Source organism: Chlorocebus sabaeus, chromosome 27 (genome assembly GCF_047675955.1).
Source record: "Chlorocebus sabaeus isolate Y175 chromosome 27, mChlSab1.0.hap1, whole genome shotgun sequence".
In the NCBI taxonomy this organism is placed as follows: Eukaryota; Metazoa; Chordata; class Mammalia; order Primates; family Cercopithecidae; genus Chlorocebus; species Chlorocebus sabaeus.
This window is the reverse complement of record NC_132930.1, coordinates 42,813,570-42,831,332: the sequence shown is the minus strand read 5'-3', so window position 1 is coordinate 42,831,332 and position 17,763 is coordinate 42,813,570. Positions and strand designations below refer to the sequence as shown.

Genomic DNA, 17,763 nt, shown 5'->3' with positions numbered 1-17,763 from the left:
TAGAATTTAGAGTAACTACTTTCTGAGCTACTTATTGGATCAAGGAAGTGACCGGACAGACAATCGAGATTAAACTAAAACTCATTAGAAATACAGGAGAATTTATCCTACTGGGGAAATAGACTATGAGATGGCACCTTCATTTGATTTTTGATTTGATGGAAAGGGCTTTTATTTGCATTTCTGTGTGCATAAGCAAATTCCAGGCTACATTAAGTTACTGACTCAGCCTTGTAAAACAAGCTCAAGGTTATTATGTCCAAGTGAGATCAAGTACAAATAACTTTAATGCTATGGAATAGGACATTATACCCTCTAAGTATTTCTAACAAATGAAAAATGAGAAGCACCATTGCACACTTTTCTTCAGATAGATCTGCTGGCTTTGTAAGAGAGGACATGGTATACTTATATAGGTGTTACAAATTCAAACTATGATAATCAATTTTAAGTGATGTATGCTTATTACAGAAAAACTAGAAAACAGAGAAAAGCAGTTAAGAAAAAAACATTAAAACCCATAAAAGGCCTGGCGCGGTGGCTCATGCCTGTAATCCTAGCACTTTGGGAGGCCGAGGCGGGTGGATCACAAGGTCAGGAGATCAAGACCATCCTGGCTAACACGGTGAAACCCTGTCTCTACTAAAAATACCAAAAATTAGCCGGGCATGGTGGCGGGTGCCTGTAGTCCCAGCTACTTGGGAGTTTGAGGCAGGAGAATGGCGTGAACCCGGGAGGTGGAGCTTGCAGTAAGCCGAGATTGTGCCACTGTACTCCAGCCTGGTCGACACAAGACTCCTCAAAAAGCAAAACAAAAACAAAAACAAAACCCATAAAAACAAAATCACTATTAACCTCTTGGCTCATATTCTTTTTTATCCCTGTGGGTAAGTTTCCATACAATATCGTAATTATAGTCAATATATAATTTTATCTACTTTTTCATCTAGTCTTGTAGGCATTTTTTCATGCTAACATTGTCTTCATAAACTTTACTTCTCATGATTACATAGCATGAACCTTTCTCAACCCTTGTTATTGAACATTTGGGCTGCTGTTTTGTTTTGGGTTTGTTTTTTTTTTGCTATAATAAATAATGAGATGATTATCATTGTCTATAAATCTTTGTCTTCATAGAAGATTATTTATTGGAGATTGATTTATTGATTATTCAGAAATTGAATTTTTTTCTCAAAGGGAATAAACATTTTTAAAGCTGTTGATACCTATTGTTGGTTCAGAAATTCAAACTTATGATAAAAGTTAAATTAAAAGCAGACAATGCAGTGAGAAGGCCCCGCTTTCTGTATTCTTTCCCTTGGCAGCCTGGAGGTTTGGTCCCAACGTCTCTGGACGATTTATTGCCTTATTTCTAAATAGGATCAATACACCCAGGAGCCTTAGTGTAATGAGATTCAAAGGGACCCCGACTCCTGAACGAATCCATCAATTGGACCAGAATGTTAAGAACAGCGAAAGTGAAAATGGCCCTAATGAATCTTGATATTGAAACAAAGATTAGGGCATTTTGAGAAGAAAGCATTTTATCTCATCTATATTTTCCATACCCTGTGTGATTAGGAAGCTCGTGGAAATTGAACAGTTTCTTCTGTTTCATAGTATATGCTGTTTCTCCACACTAGAGCTTGCTCTGACCCCCACTACCCTCACTCAAAATGTATTCCCAGAATAGTCATTGCCTGCCTGCCATTCCCCAGGCATTGTGCAGAGCGCTAGAGATATGGCCTCCTTCTCATTCAGGAGCTATGGTCTGGTGTTTTCAGTAGTTTCCCAGGATCAGACGGCAGCTCTGCCATTGCTAAGGCCTCTGAGTATCTCCTTCTTTACACCAGCCTTATGAGGTAGGCATTGTCATCCTCATTTTACAGATGGGAAAACTGAGGAAGAAAGAGGTTAAGTAACTTGCCCAAGGCCACACAGGTAGTCGGTTCCGAAGCTCGTTATATGAATAAAGTTTTATTTTCTGTAGTTTGTGATGTTTTGCCATCTTGGTGCCTTGTTGGCCAGAGAGATATGGCCCCTGCTAGGGCTGGCTAATTTCTAGTGATGGAAATGACTCCCCTGTGAGCATGCCTTTCATATGCAAGCCAGACAATCCAGAGCCTGGCAGGTTTCCAGCCTCCTCCTTTATCTAACACACCAAGCCAACATTTCCCCTGCCCCATGTCATCCCAGGTATCAAACAACTAGAGAACATGCAAAAATATAACCCAGAGCATGCAACAATTTTAAAACTCTCCAGTCCTTGGCATGCTCAGTCTTGCCTCCCCTGCCTCACTCATTTCTTCCCGCAGAACCCACAATAAAGGCTCTGGGCCAGGCTCTCTCCGCACTCCTTCGCCTCCTGCTTCCCTCTGTGGCCCTGCATGACGTGGCATGCCCCTTCCTCTAGGGAACTGTGAATAATAAACTCTTCTTTCAAACACAATTGTCTCTAAGTCTGTCACATTACCATACCTGATTAAAACAAAATCCTGGGTGCATTTTAGAACACTGGTGCACTCTTTTACCATCATACCTCTTTTATAAGGGCAGATATATTTCCTGGAAAGTAATTTGGTGGAAACACTGCTGAAAATGTTTTGTACACTGATCCCAGCTCATTTTCCTCATAAAGGCCTATCTACTGCAGTTATAAAAATATTTTGCTCATTCCAGTTATTTCCTATTACATTTGCAAAATTGGTATCCTGCTCTCATTCATTCCTGCATCCATTCATTCCTTCATTTTTACATGTATGTCTTCCCCAAATACACACACACACACACACACACACACCGTGGAGTGCTGGACTGGAGCTGGCTCTTCCTGGCTTTTGAGAGCCAACTGCATCCATCTCTTACCAACATATCAGTGGCTTAAAATCAGCCATAGTGGAAGTGTGGAGTGTTTATACCACAGAAATTAAAAAATGTCAAAAATCAAGTCTGTGTGTGTGTGTGTGTGTGCACGTGTGTGTGTGAGAGAGAGAGAGATGGAGTCTCACTCCATTGTCAGGCTGGAGTGCAGTGGCGTGATCTCAGCTCACTGCAACCTCAGCTTCCCAGGTTCAAGCGATTTTCCTACCTCAGCCTCCCGAGCAGATGGGACTACAGGCACACACCACCTCCCCAGCTAATTTTTCTGGTTTTAGTAGAGATGGGGTTTCACCATGTTGACCAGAATGATCTCGATCTCTTGACCTTGTGATCCACCCGCCTCAGCCACCCAAAGTGTTGGGATTATAGGCGTAAGTCACCGCACCCAGCATTTTGTTTGTTTTGTTTTTGTTTTGAGAGCCAGTTGTTAAACATTTGCTAGCTCACCACTGTGGTTCTCCATTTCTGTTCCCCACCAGGACCTGAGGGCAACAAGTTTCCTCTTTGTCTTTTCACCTGGGGCAGGCAAAATGGATCCTGCCACCTTGAGCAGTGAAGCAGGCTAAGCTGGGCCTTTCTGCATGTTTTCTCATTCTGAGGGACCTGTAGGCAGCCAGGGAACGAGGCTCAGTTATCTGAATAGACCCTTTTCTGTAAAGTGATCCCTTGCTGGGGTTTTAAGTGGCATGTGAGGCATTCCCTCCCTGGCTTCACACACATTCTGGCAAGTCTCGTTGTAACTTCATTCATGAATGAATTCCCCAATAGTTAGAGTTGTCCATGAAACAGGCTTCCCTGGCACAGCTGGTGGGCTCCCCATCAGAGGACACATCCATGTTTGGGCAACCATCCACCACAGATGCTTCATGTGGGGGTTCTGGGTTTGAGAAGGACCAGAAAACCCCATAAGTTCAGAAGGCATAGAAAAGGAAGAAGCCCATTGGCTCTGATGAAATATCTGTTAGACAAACAGGGACATGGTGCTACTTTCAAATTCAATAGAGAGGCATCCCCCCTACCCCAATGACAAAAAAAAAAAAAAAAAAAAAGAGAGCACCTGAGGGCAGGGACTTTATCTTATTTTCCCTCAAACACCAAAAAAGCTTCTTGCCCAGGGCTACACACATAGAAGATTCTTGAAGAATGCTGGCAGGGGGTGAGGTAGAGAGGTTATTGGTTGAGGAACTGGGGAGGCCACTCTAAGCTCAGCCATGATCGAGCTGGGTGATTATTGTGGGGTCATTTTCTCTTTGAAAATCTCTTCCCTCAACTGATTATACAAGGACACGCTCTAGATAATTCCTTAGGAATAACTAGTGTGTTAATTAAAAACACCACAATTCACACCAATTCTGTTTATAGCATAGTGTGGATCATAAACACAAACATTACTTAAAATATAAAAATTAGTGACCAGATGGAACAGATTAACGAGATTCTTAAATTTTGAAGCTTTTTGAAAGGCTTAAATTTTATATTTCATTCCCTGTGAGAAATGCTAACTGTCCCCTTAGGAAATATGTTGGAACCAGGTTGCATTCAGTAAAAATCACATTAAGTTGAACTGGGTTTAACCTGTCCTTGCTCAGCACCTGCTCTGTTCACATTTTCTCACGAACAGTTTCTCTTGGGGCTGTTTTATGTATGTTTCTCTGTGTCTTGCTCAAGAGCATGGGTCCTGAAGTCTGACAGATTTTGTTTAAAATCCCAGGTCCATTAATATTGCTAAAATTATGATACTACCCAAAGCAATCTACAGATTCAATGCAGTCCCTATCAAAATACCAATGCCATTCTTTACAGAAATAGAAAAAAATTCTAGAATTCACATGGAACCACAAAAGACCTCAAATAGCTAACACAATCCTGAGGAGGAACAAAACGCTGGGGGCTGTACACTCCCTGACTTCAAAATATACTACAAAACCATAGTAACCAAAACAGTATGTACTGGTACAAAAACAGACATATAGATCAATGGAACAGAATAGAGAACACAGAGACAAATCTACATATCTACAGCCAACTGATTTTCAACAGAGGTGCCAAGAAAATACACTGGGAAAAGAACAATCTCTTCAATAAATGGTGATCGGAAAACTGGATATTCACATGCAGAAGATTGAAACTAGACCCCTATCTCTCACCACTTATAAAAATCAACAATGGATTAAAGACTTAAATGTAAGACCAAAACGGTGAAACTACTGGAAGAAAATATAGGAGAAATGCTTCAGGACATTGGTCTGAGCAAAGATTTTATAGATAAGGCTTTAAAAGTGTAAGCAACAAAAGCAAAAATATGCAATTGTGGTTATATCAAACTAAAAAGTTTCTGCACAGCAAAGGAAACAATCAACATAGTAAAGAGACAGTCTATAGAATGACAGAAAATATTTGCAAACTATACATCCAACAAGACATTAATATATAGAATGTACAAGGAACTCAAACAATTTAACAGCAGAAAAGCAAACAATCTGATTTAAAAATGGGCAAAAGATCTGGTTGCAGTCAGCAGCTAGATGATTTATTTCCCTCTGGACACCTACCCCTGCTTTTGGTGGTCAAGGCCAGTGTGCTCAGCCTACAAGGAGGTCATGTGGCCCCTGCATGACGTTGAAGGGTTTGAATTTCAAGAGACGAACTCGAAGATGGAGGCAGGGCTAGACATGACAGGATATTCTGTAAGTCTTGCTAAGTTTGGCTGCATCCTAAAAACAGAGAAAGACATGTAGTAGTTTGAAGCAGTGGGATGATGTCATCAGCTTCCCAGGAATTCTGACTGCTGTGTAGAGTGGATTGTGTGGGGACAGCCTGAAGCAGGGAGCCTGGTTAGGAAACTCCCTGTGGTCCAGCTAAGAAGCAGTCATGGGCTGGGCTGGGAGAATGGCCATTCAGGGAAGTGAGTGACAGAGCAGGTAATCCCCATTCTATACTTTCCAGGCATTTTAAATCTGTGAAGTAGGTCAGGCTGGTTCTTCTTTGGTTTACAGATCACAGTGAGAGAAAGGGCAGTGACAAAATGGTCCCCAAATATGATATTCCCACATCCTCTATGCATCCTCACTGAAGGCTGCATGACCTTGGGGGTTAGGTGAATGGTGTCAAGGGCAGTTGCATATGTATTGGTCTCTCCTATCGGGTGGTGATCTCTTATTGAGGAGCTTTTGTCTTCACAAAGGTCTGGAACTAAGTAGGTCATGGACTGGTGTCCCCATTTTTGCCCTCATTTTCTGATACCCCAGGGCTTTCCCCCTCCCATCGCATGGTCGTCTCCCTGCCTGGAGTCTCTGCCATTGTCTGCTTCACACATTTGCTTCCTCCACTGGACTCTGAAGGGAGGCTATAGCCTAGTCGCTCCCAACTCCTCAGGGCGTATGAATGCCTGCTATGGTTTTATAGAATTGTCACATCACAGAGCCCACTGGTTAAAGTCAGGGGTCCTCTCTGATATCCCCACAGGTGCAGTGCAGTGCAGTGAGCTTCCTGCAGGTACCCTGTCATAAAGTCTCAGTCAGCTCTCTCAAGTGGATCCTTCATCTGACTCTCTTTAGCACACTGTTACTTCTGTTAACCCAGCATTTCCTTCTGTTCTGGCATTATACTTGCTTGTTTGTCTGTTTTACTCACTCAGATATGAAGCCCTTGAGGACGCATGTGTCTGGGTCTTATTCATCTCAACATTCTCCATAGCCTTGAACACAGTGCTTGGCATATAGTAGGTACTTGAAAATGAGCAAATAGATGAGTGAATGAATAAACAAGCAAATGAGTGAATGAAAGAATGAATGAATGAATGAATCAGTGAATGGTCAGCTTTTGTTGTTAAAAAGTCCTTCTTTACCTTCAACTGAAATATGTCTCCTGTTAGCCAGCCTTCTGAGCTGATTCTACTCATTGACTCCACGCAGCACACTCTCCTTTTCCTCGTGGCACCTTCTCATAGAGTGGAGCCTCAGGGTTCTGCTTTCTGTTTTTCGAGCATGCCAACCTGTTCTGCCCAGCTTGACCCCACCTTAGGGCCTTTGCACTTTTGTCTTTTATGCCCAACATCCCTGGCCCTATTGCTTTCCACGGCTGGATCTTCTTTGTCATTTGGGTCTCAACTCAAATGTCACCTTCTCAGAAAGACCTTTACTAACAACTCAATCTGGAGCACCTCTGCCCTCAGCCCTCATATGCCTCTTTATCTCTCTGGCCTGAATTCTGGATGATTTCCTCAGATCTGCCTTTCAATTTACTAAATCTGCCTTCATTTGTGTCTAGTCTACTGTTTAGCTTGCCTGTAGAGATCGTCTATCAGTTATTCTGTTTTTCATTTATAGAACATACATGCAAATATTGTGATCATTAATATTTTAAAGTCTTCTTTTAGAATTCCTATTGCATGACCCTCCCTCCCTCTGCCAAAAGTGATCTATCCTATTTATTGTATCTGATGATTGTCTCTCAGATGTTGGATATCTATAATTCCTGTGATTTTTTTAGATGAAACTTTGTCAGAAATTATGATCTTTTAGTGTCCCACATGGGTTTTGCAAGTGACCCTGTGGTACTTATTACTTCTTAAACGTTCCATTAACTTATGGTGAATGCAGCATCTATATGTTATCATGTATAATGTAGGGAAAGAATGTTACCTTCTTGTGTTTGATATCACTCACCTGCTTCTAGTGACATTTACTTCAAGCTTAACTTGTTGCTTTGTCCTCCTAGTGGAGCATCACTGACTGTAGCAGTACCCAGATGCCAGGTGCTTCTGAGCTTAACACGTAAGAGTTCCCCCAGCTTAATGCAGGAGCACGGAACTCATTGGAAATACAGATTTCCGAGACCTGCCTCATGAACACTGAATTCATAAATCTGAGATTGAGCCTAAGAATCAGAATTCTTATAAAGCTCTCCAAGTGATTCTGATTTATATAAGTTTGGATACTAACAGACTTATAAGCTTTGAGGATTTAAATTTGGTTTATTTTTCTCTTGCTTATTCCTTCCCCAAAAAGGATTTGAAGCTGTGTACCTGCAGATAGATAAAAATACATTTTGAAAAGCAGACTAAAGACACCTACATGAACAATGCCCTGAGCAGGTTGGCTTCCTTGCTAACACCCTTGGGATGGATAAGACCACGAGCTGTGTGAGCCATCTCTGCCCAGCTCTGAGACCCTTAGCATTGCAGCAAAGCCTGGCTTGGTGAAATCAGTCATGGGGCAACTGTGGAACTGCAAAGGGATGCTGTGCACAGACAGGGTTTTATTTTTCCTAGGGTTCCTCTCTGCACACTGTCACATTGCTCAGATATGTTTATTAATCTGGCGCATCCATGAAGGCTCTTCTTGGCAAACTGAGCTCTTTAGACCCACTCTGCACTACTCACGCTGTGCTGAGCCCCTCCCAGCCTGTATTCTCCCATACTTCTTGGCTTCTGCCCAAGCTGTTTCCTCTGCCCAGAAAACTCCTGTTTGTCTCCAAGACTGCTCAAATGTCACCTTCTCCAGACAGTCTTTCTTTCACCCTCCTTCATTTTCTTCCTTCCTGTCATTCTTGCAAAATCATTTTTGAGCCCTTACCATGTCTGGAGTCCCCGCCCCCCACTTCTCTCCATGCCAGCATCTGCCATGCTGCCAACTGTCACAGGTTCATCTCCTGCCACATCACTCTTTGCTTCTCTGTTTTCATCACACCGGCTTCTCCTGCTCCCTTGCTCTCTCTCCAGGGCTTTTGCACAGGCTGCAGGCTCCTCCCCTGACACCTGACACTGACTTCTGCTGGCCCCACCTTCAGTGTTACCCCTCCTCCTCTACAGCAGCACCTGCTACCTGCACTTATTTTGTGATTCCTTTGTCACCCTCTGTAACCTGAGGAGGGCAAAGCAGGGCATCCCCCTGCTTAGCACAGAGACTACTACACAGCAGATGCCCAAATGAAGACATCTCAGAGCACCTCAGTTTGTCTCTTTCTCCTTCAGTTGTTCTCAACCTTGTTTTTGCCGTTGGCCCCTTTGAGAGGCTCCTGAAAGCTAGAAACCATCTCTACACAATGTTCATGAATGCTTAGTTACATAAAATTTCCATATCATTTCAAGGGTGTGAACCCCCCCAAATAAAGAGAGCATTATCTAATAATTCCAAGCTAAGATTCTTTTCCGGAGAGCAGCTGATAATTGCATGATAGATACTCTGTGATATAAGTCCACCACATACGGAGTTTAAAGTGGGTCTCCCAGTGATGTAAAGGCGTGTGTGTGTGGATGGCTTCATGTGGAAGCCGCACTGGTTGCTATGTTCCCTTTAAGAACCGGTTTCCCTGATTTTGTCATTGCAGGAAGGAAGACAGCACAGGGGCAAACACAGCAAGTTGGAAAATACTTACATCCTTCTCAACTGACCGACACGGCAGAGGTGGCCTATGATTTATGATCCTTTCCAGTGAGCCAAATTATAAGCCAAGCAACCATCTTCCTGTCTCAGGTCACGAATAGGGAATATTTCTACTCTGTATGATACCAACCTGAGGACCCAAGAGATGGCTGTTGACTGTAAGAAGCCCATATTTATTGCCATGGGTGAGTGGCAGGAAGCCGGGTCTGGAGTCCCAAGGACCTGTCGGCTCTGCTGCTCCTATGCTGGGTTGCCATGCACAGATAACTTACCTTCTTCCAACATCCTCTTCTTCATCCGTTTGAGGGTCATATGCCTACTTGACAGTTTTGCCCTGATAGCCAAATGAGCTAATGGCTGGAAAAGTGCCTGAACACTGTAAGATTCTTCCCACGTGTCAGGGTCCTTGTTGTGTTGGTAAAATGCAGTTCCTTCATCTTAGGTACTTCACTGACGGTTGCCCTGGAGCACACTCTAAAGCAATCAATCAAGGACTCATTGATTTACCGTTCTGCATAGCTTCCATCCAAAATGGGTGATGAGGGGATGATAGGATGACGGTTTTAAAAAATCATTGTAGTAGTTATCTTGATATTATAGAGCTCCTGAAGAAGCTTGGACTAGGATGGAGTTCCCAACCTGCACAAAAAGTTGTATGCATGTGAACTCTTTCCTAGGGAGAAGGAGCATGGATTTCATCAGATTTGCAAAGAAGACTGGTAGACAAGCATCCAAGGAGCCAAGCCCCTAGTCTAGGCAGAAAGGACTGTGTCCGGAAACCCAGAGACCGACTCTGCCTCCAAATTGCTGGTGACTTTAAGGCTGTCCCTTGGCCTCTATCCACCCCAGCTCCTTATCTGTAAAATGGGTGTGGCACAGTATTCCAGTTGCTAAGTTCCTACTGAGGGGCAGGCTCTGGCCACACCAGAAACTTCCACACCCAGCCTTCTTGCTTCCAGAGTAAGCGAAGAGCTCTTCTTCTCTCAGCTTGTGTCCATGAGTTGCGCCCAACTGACCACGGCACCCCAGAGTGCCCAGGCACGCAGCCTTACTTCAACTCCTTTCGCTCTGCAGTTAAAAAGCATCGCGGCCCAGTTGCTGTGCTTGGACCCAGGGAGTCTGCTTCCTCTGACACCATTTCCCTGTAAACTGCAGGGCTGTGAGACCTGCTTACACTGGCAGCCAGGGGCCGACAGGGACCTGTGAAATCTCAGCATCGCCCAGGAAGATGCAGTGAAGATCCAGCTGTTGAGTGGGGAAACGTCAGTGAGCCGCAGGTTTTCCCGCCCTGGCTGCTGTGAGACAGTGGGCGGTGCCCGGAAGTCAGGCCTGGTGGATGGAGTTGGCCATGGGTGTCCCAGGTCTCCGCAGAACCTGGGGCCGTGGTCAGTGCTGGGTGAGCAACAGGCAGGCCCCACATCACATTACAGACCTTAGAGAGTTTCCAGTCCACAGCGGGTACTGGCAGCCCTTGCGCCAGATTTGGCCCACAAATGTGTCATGTTTGGCTTACATTTTATTTTTTTCTAATTGTGAATGTACTCTGTGCCACTGAGCTGGATACTTAAAAATGGTTCAGAAGGTTCGTTTCTCTAAAACTAAAACGTATCTTCTTAATCATTTTTAAGTATCCAGTTCAGTGGCACGGAGTGCATTCACCCTGTGGCGCAACCATCACCATCATCCATCTCCAGAACCTTCTCATCTTGCAAAATCAGAAACACCATATTCATGAAAGACTCACTCCCCATTTCCCTGTCCCACAACCGCTGGCACCCACCTTTCTGCTTTGTGTCTCTATGAATTTGACCACTCTAGGACCTCGTGTGAGTGGAATCATACGGTCTTTGTCCTTTCATGACTGATTTCACTTAGCACAATGTTTTCGAGGTTCATGTGGCAGTATGTGTCAGAGTTTCCTTCCTTTTTAAGGCTGAATAATATTCCGATGTGTGGATGGACCACATTTGGTTTATCATTCACGCATTGAGGGACCTTTGGGTGGCCTCTACCTTTTTGGCTATTGTGAATATTGCTCCTATGAACACAGGTGTACAAAAACCTATGTTGCATTTTTTAACATTGGAGTTAGCAACTGACATTGAAAAACCAAGAGATTTCATATACAAATCTGGATTTCTGGCTTCTCTTGGAAAATCAGTGGATCTGACAGCACTGGGCCTCGATCTTCCTGGCCACAGTCAAAGGTAAATGAAGCCAGCTCGCTCCCTCCCCCGCTGACAGGCACCCCACCCAGTGGACTGCAGGGCCCCCGCTCCTTTCCTCTCCACTCACTGCAAAACCTGCCTGGTTTCCACAGGCTGTGGCTTGGTGACACCTCGTCTGCCCAGCACCCTCACGTTATGGGTGAAAATGCAGAGGCCCAGGGAGGACGGGTGGCTGTGGCCTGAGGTCTCACAGGCCAGGAAGTGGTACAACTGCCGAAACGCAGGAAGGGCCTGCAACTGGGCATTGCAAAGCCTTGATTCTACTTCCAACTCTGCCACCTGCTTGTCCCAGGTCCCTGGGACAAAGCCCTGAAACTTTCTGAACCTAAGTTTCCTCTTTGGAGGAAAATGGGAGAAATGGCACCTTCTCTTGCAGCCTCATGAAGTATTGTGAAGACAGAAGGAGATGATGTGCATTGGCCATCGAACGCAGTTGGGATGGGAAGGGGTGTTACTAAAAGCACAGGCCACGTCAGGCAACCTAGCGTCTGGGGGTCTGTTTTCTCATCTGCAAGACAGGAAAAGGGGCCATACCTTTCCCCACTGGGCTATTCCAAGGATTAACTGAGGCAGGGAAGGAAAAGCATCTGGCGAGGGCTTGGCACCCAGCAGATGCTTCATAAATGCTACTTTTTAACAAGTAAGGTCACGTCCAAGGGTTCCAAATCCTCTTCCTGCAGAACACAACCCGGAAAGAGGTGTAACATCATAGGAATGACCAGCTTCAGAGTCTATTGGCCTGATTTCAAAACCTAGGCTTGATGCGTTAGCCACTGAGGGCACTGGGCAGGTGAGCCCATCTCTCTGACCTGCAAACTCTTCCATTGTTTAGTGGGGAAAATATCACTGTCCTTGACAGCACAGGGAGAAATGAGAAATGGAAGGCGCTTTGCACATAATAGACATTTAATAAAGTCGAATTCCTTTCCTTGCCTTCCCCAGCAGAAATCTGTTTTCTAGGTTAAAAAGATGGCATGTTTTCCAAATATCTTCAAAAAAAGGAACAGGGAAAAGTGTGGTTTCCAGCATCCCACTGAGGCTTGTCAGTCATCAGGTTTCATTCACTCATTCAAGGAACAAGCATTGATTGAGCACCACTAAGCGCCAGGTGCCACAGTAGGCCCTGGGGTTCTAGGAGAGAACAGAGTAGACCAAATTGCTGCCCTGGTGGGTGGGCCTCTGCGTAAGTCTGGTCAGTCGCTCTATGAGTACTCATTAAGTGCCTCTTCTGAGCTGCCTTTCTAAGGGCCCTGGCTTTACCTGGAAGGCTCATCTGTTGCTGTCTGTGTGATTCCTGCATATCTGGACCCCACCCACTTCTCTGCCAGTACCAGAGAACATACCTGTCTTGGGCCCCAGACCTTTAGACAGCATGGTGATTCTGCCTGCCTGTGCTGCTTCTGTTATCCCCTCAGTCCTTTCCAGGGTCCCTGGGCAAGGCCGGTGAAGCACTCCTGGGGTGAACACTCCATTCAACTGCACACAGGACACCCTGTGGGCCAGGTGTGGGCCCCAGAGAGCCTTGCCTCTTAGTTTACCTTTAGGCTTTGAATGAAATGGGAATATGGATGGAAAGCTCTTCGTAAGATCTACATGTATATACAGGATTGGTGTTATTTGACTTTGATCTAGAGAGATGACAGAGACCACCTGATGTAGGAGAAAGAGGTTAGGGTTTGAGACCAGCATAGTTAGGCTGCAATCTGGGTTCTGCAACTTATTAGTTCTGAGACTAGGGAAAGTGGCCTGCCCTCCTCAGTTTACTTGCTGGGCAAATGGAGGTAATAAGAGACCCATCTCGGCACCTACTGTGCGCAGTAATGGAAAAACTGGTTGGGAAGGCATTTTGCAGACTTACATCTTATGCATATACTCTACTCATGTCATTAATTTAATGCACATTTATTATACACCTACTGTGTGCCATTGTGAACAAGGTGATCTGTCATATGACAATTCGGAAGAAAGTCCACAGGCTAGGGAAGAGAAGAAATGCTTGTCAGATGGTGGCACCGCACATTCATAGATTATGATTAGCAACAGCCAGCAAGTTGGCATGGCAACGTTTCCCCGTGAACTGCTAGGCACTGTTCTTAAAATAGGTATGTTGGAGGTGTGGCGGCAGCGGGGACACGCTGAGGTAGTGTGGTTTGATTGCTCTGCAGACCAACGTGGGCTGTGTGCTCAGAGTGGCCCTGCCATTACCCTTCCCAGGCAAGCCAGTGGGGCAGTGATTAAGGTGGCAGATCCAGAAACATCCACTGTTGGAGTTGGAGACAGCCTCAGATTTCATCTAGTGTAAGCATCCTTCTCCTCCCCATTTTACAGGCGAGGAAACTGATTCCCAGAGAGGTTACCTGACATCTGCGGTCCAGTGACAAAACCACTTGACTGCAGATGGGAGTGAACCTGGGTTCGGATGTCATTAGGCAGTATTCTCCAACCGTGCCATGGGGCAGGCTCTTCTGATTCAGAATTTTAGGTCTTGGTCTGATGCAATTAATTTTCTACTGGGTTCCAATCTATATGACATCATCTAGCAATAGATATTAGTTTAAGGAATTCTTTCATTTTGTGTGGAATTCATGCCTGCATTTCACCCTGGGGAAGCCCTGAATCCTAGGATATCTTGGAAACTCACCTACTTTTTGGCTAGACTTGATTATATACATGATTGAGCTTTCAATCCACCCTTCCATAGCCTTCCTTACCTAGTTTCTCCGTGTGAAATCAAGCATCAAAACTGATCAAAGGTTTCTGAATTGCTTTGGAATGAGATGATTATATGAGCTTAGTTACCCATCATTGCAGAGAACAGGGAACCCAAGTCCTTTTACAGATGAGGTCCTTTCTATTTGTTTTACTCAGCAATTTATTGAGTAAACTTTTGTAAACTTGAGAGGGGCTTTTCACTTTCAGGCTGGTGAGCTTTTTTTTAAGAGATTCACAGCTCCCCTTTGATTCCAGGGTGAAATTCTAGGTTTGAAATGTGAAACCTTCTGAGAACTCAGCCAACTTCTGAGAATAGGGTGCTAGACATTTCTGACATGTTTTAGACACAATCTTTTTTTCTCTGTTGAGACAGTGCCATTCGTTGGGAAGGACTCTGGGCTGGGAGTCCAGGCAGGGTAAGAGGGGCTGCAGCCCTGCCACTTACCCCCTCCAGGTCATTTGAAGGATGTAAAGACTGCATTCTGTAGTGGTGATTCTTCACCCTGGTTGCATGTTGGACTCATCTGCAGAACTTTTAAAAAATCTGACGCCCAGGCCTCTCTCCAGGCCACTTAAATCAAGTTGTATTGAGTGGGGCCCTGGGCAGAGATCTATTTGAAAAACTCCCCAGTGATTCTAATGGGCAGCTGGGGGTGAACCATGGGAATACAGTCACATAGTCTCTTTCCATTCTCCCATTCCCTGTGCTAATTAAGTTCTAAAATACTACTGTGGTTTCTTCTGTGTTAGACTCATATTTATTTATACTCATGGCTAGGAAAGAAATGTGCCCTCAGAGTCGACAGGAGGAAGCTTCTTATCTTTGGAGTATTTTTGACCGTGAGTTGGCTTTGTAACTCTACCCTCAGAGGGCCTTTTAAACAGCTGATGTTTCTTATGGAAATGAAATGTGTGATGTGTTACTGCATTAAGCTCCCGCAGAGACTGGAGCTGAGCTCTTGGTGACTGGTCACTGCACAATTCCATGAAGGTTCAGATAATATAATTGGGTGGTACAATAGACACACTAAATGAATCTCTTGGATGCAGTTGTTTGCATCCTAAACTCCAGAATATCCAGAAAGAGATATTCTATGATAGATATATCTACCAGTTGGGTAAGCAAACAAAAGTAGATTTATCTTTGGCATGTGCACCAATGGCCAACTGTGTTCCTACTTGACTTTGAAATAAATTATCTGGTGCCTTAAGGTGGTGTAGAAGGAAAAAATCCGTGGGGTTTGTTAATGTATTCAGTCCTCTTCTCTGTATTATGGGAATTTCTAAAAACAGATAATTAGTACCTTGGACCTAAAACCGCTTTCAAGAACTCAGTAGACTTGGGATTGAAGGATTGGGTTTTCTCTTTCCAGTGTGAATTTCCCTAAATCCTACTCTGGCTTCAGAAAGCACAGCTCCTATACAAGCCTGACTTCTGCATCCTTAGTGTAAATGTAATGTCTTAAGTCATGGAAAGACTAATAGAAGAATTGATAGCTCAAAAATGAGTTTGTTCCAACACATTTTTTTTTTGTCTCTGAAAACACCAGCAGGCTGTGTCCAAGCATGGGCTGATGATCCCTTTATGTGATGACAGAACGAGGGAAGAGAGAGACAAATGAATGGGATTGTTAAAAATGGTGGAAAACTTGATATCAACTTTGAGTCAGTAATATAATATTTGTAAATAGGACATTGAAAGTGATGGGGGAAATAAATGTCTATGCAGTGACATTATAACCATTAATTCTTTAGTGGACAAGGACAAGGTCTGCACCTAACAGAAGTAGGAGAGTGAGTTATGGGGCCAGACACATGACAGCTCTGCCACCGACTAACTGTGCAAGCTTGGACAGGGTACCTACCTCTCTTAGCCTCAAAGTCCTCCATGGAAATAGTGGGTAAGGTGTGGGAATTAAAGAAATAGCACGTTTCTTAAAGCATTCATCATGTCAGTGGATGCTGGGAGCCTTCCCTCACCCCTTTGAAAATGGGCTCTGCACAAACACATTTTGGTGGGAGGCTGGGTCCTATCCTACCAACCTGAGTTGGGGGAATAAGATGATCTCTTCGCAGTTCAGGTTTGCACAACCAGCTTTTGCAGGGAAGGCAGGGAAGAGGCGTGGGTGTCATTGGCAGAGGGATAAGAAAGGCTGGCAAGTTCATCTTGGTGGTCTCCTTAGTTCTTCCAGGTTAAATCCTGGACAGAAGTCACATGAAAGCTGTGAAGCACAGACATCAGTTTAGAAATTGTGTACTTTCCTGCTGAATCCCAAATGCACAATAACTCTATACCTTGCGGTTGCATGAATCTACAAGGTCTCCTATGCGTCCTCATTAATAAACTCAAGGCTGAGAATTTTGGCAGGCCAAGTCCTGCCCCTCCCCAGAGTGAGCTGCCTTGGTTCACATGGGAGTGGTCCAGCGACACGACCCGATGCCTCCCCTCCGGAAGCTCTTCAGCAGGACCTGCCTCGGGTCCTGGGGCAGCTGTCCTCCGATGCCTGCCTGCAGTGAAATCATCAGTCCATGGAGATGTTCACTGGATTCCCGACCAGTTGTGGGTCGGGCTCAACCCTCCCTTTGGGTTTTCAGGATTTGTAATGATCGCTCCATTTGTGTAAAATAGGCCGGCATTTTCTCTTGTTACTGAGATGTATTTTTCTATGTTAGTTAAATGTATAATTTGTGTAATTTTGTACATTAAAATGTATGCTTTTTCACAATTAAAGGGTTTTTTTTTCCCTTTTGAATGTTTTATTTATTGATGGTTTGTTACCAAGTGTTGTCGACCCTGACGTAACATAAAAAGGCAATGGAGCTAGGAGTCCCTTGATTTTTGGTGGGGAATAAATGCTTTTCTTGATACTCAAATCCACTTTACACAAATAATTAAATGATTTCCTTTATAATCCATTATATATCTGTAGTAATTTCTGATTGCTGCTTTGACAGATGACCATGAACTCATTGCCTTAGAACAACTCACATTCATTATCTTATAGTTCTGAAAGTCAGAGTCCCTGGGCTACAACCGTTGGCAGGGCTGCTTTCCTTCTGGAGGCTCCAGGGAGAAACTGTTTCCTTGCCTTTTCTGGCTCCTAGAGGTGCCCACATTCTTTGGCTTGTGGTCCCTTCCATCTTCTTCAGATCTCTGTCACTCTGACCTCTGCTTCTGTTCTCTGATCTCCTGTTCTCAGACTCTGACTCTCCTGCCTCTCTCTCACTTAAAAGGACTCTTGTGATGACACTGACTCCACCAGGTGATCCAGGATGATCTCCACATCTTAAGGTTCTTAAGCACAGCCATCGAGTCCCATGTGCCATGTGGAGTAACATGGGTGGGTAGTAATTCTAGGGATTCAGGTGTGGGCATCTTTGAGCATCATTATTCTGCCCACCACAGTTCTCATATGTACTGATTTGGAGGCCACAGAAAAAAGCAGACATTTAAAAATCAAATGAGCCTGCATTTAAACTGCATCTCTGTCCCTTGCTGGCCATATAACCAAACAGTTTGTTTAACTTCTCTGAACATCTCTTCTTATATCTGAGAT

General features: G+C 44.4%; 1 protein-coding gene across 2 annotated transcripts in view; it reads left to right on the top strand.

The window, feature by feature from the left end:
* Positions 1 to 17,180, top strand: part of C27H4orf50 (chromosome 27 C4orf50 homolog) — a 125,248-nt gene extending 108,068 nt beyond the window's left edge. For both annotated transcript variants that reach the window (XM_038008724.2, XM_008017955.3), the window contains exon 14: positions 9,211 to 17,180. The gene's annotated coding sequence lies outside the window, so the exon portion shown is untranslated. The remainder of the gene's footprint in view (positions 1 to 9,210) is intronic.
* Positions 17,181 to 17,763: the final 583 nt, after the last annotated feature.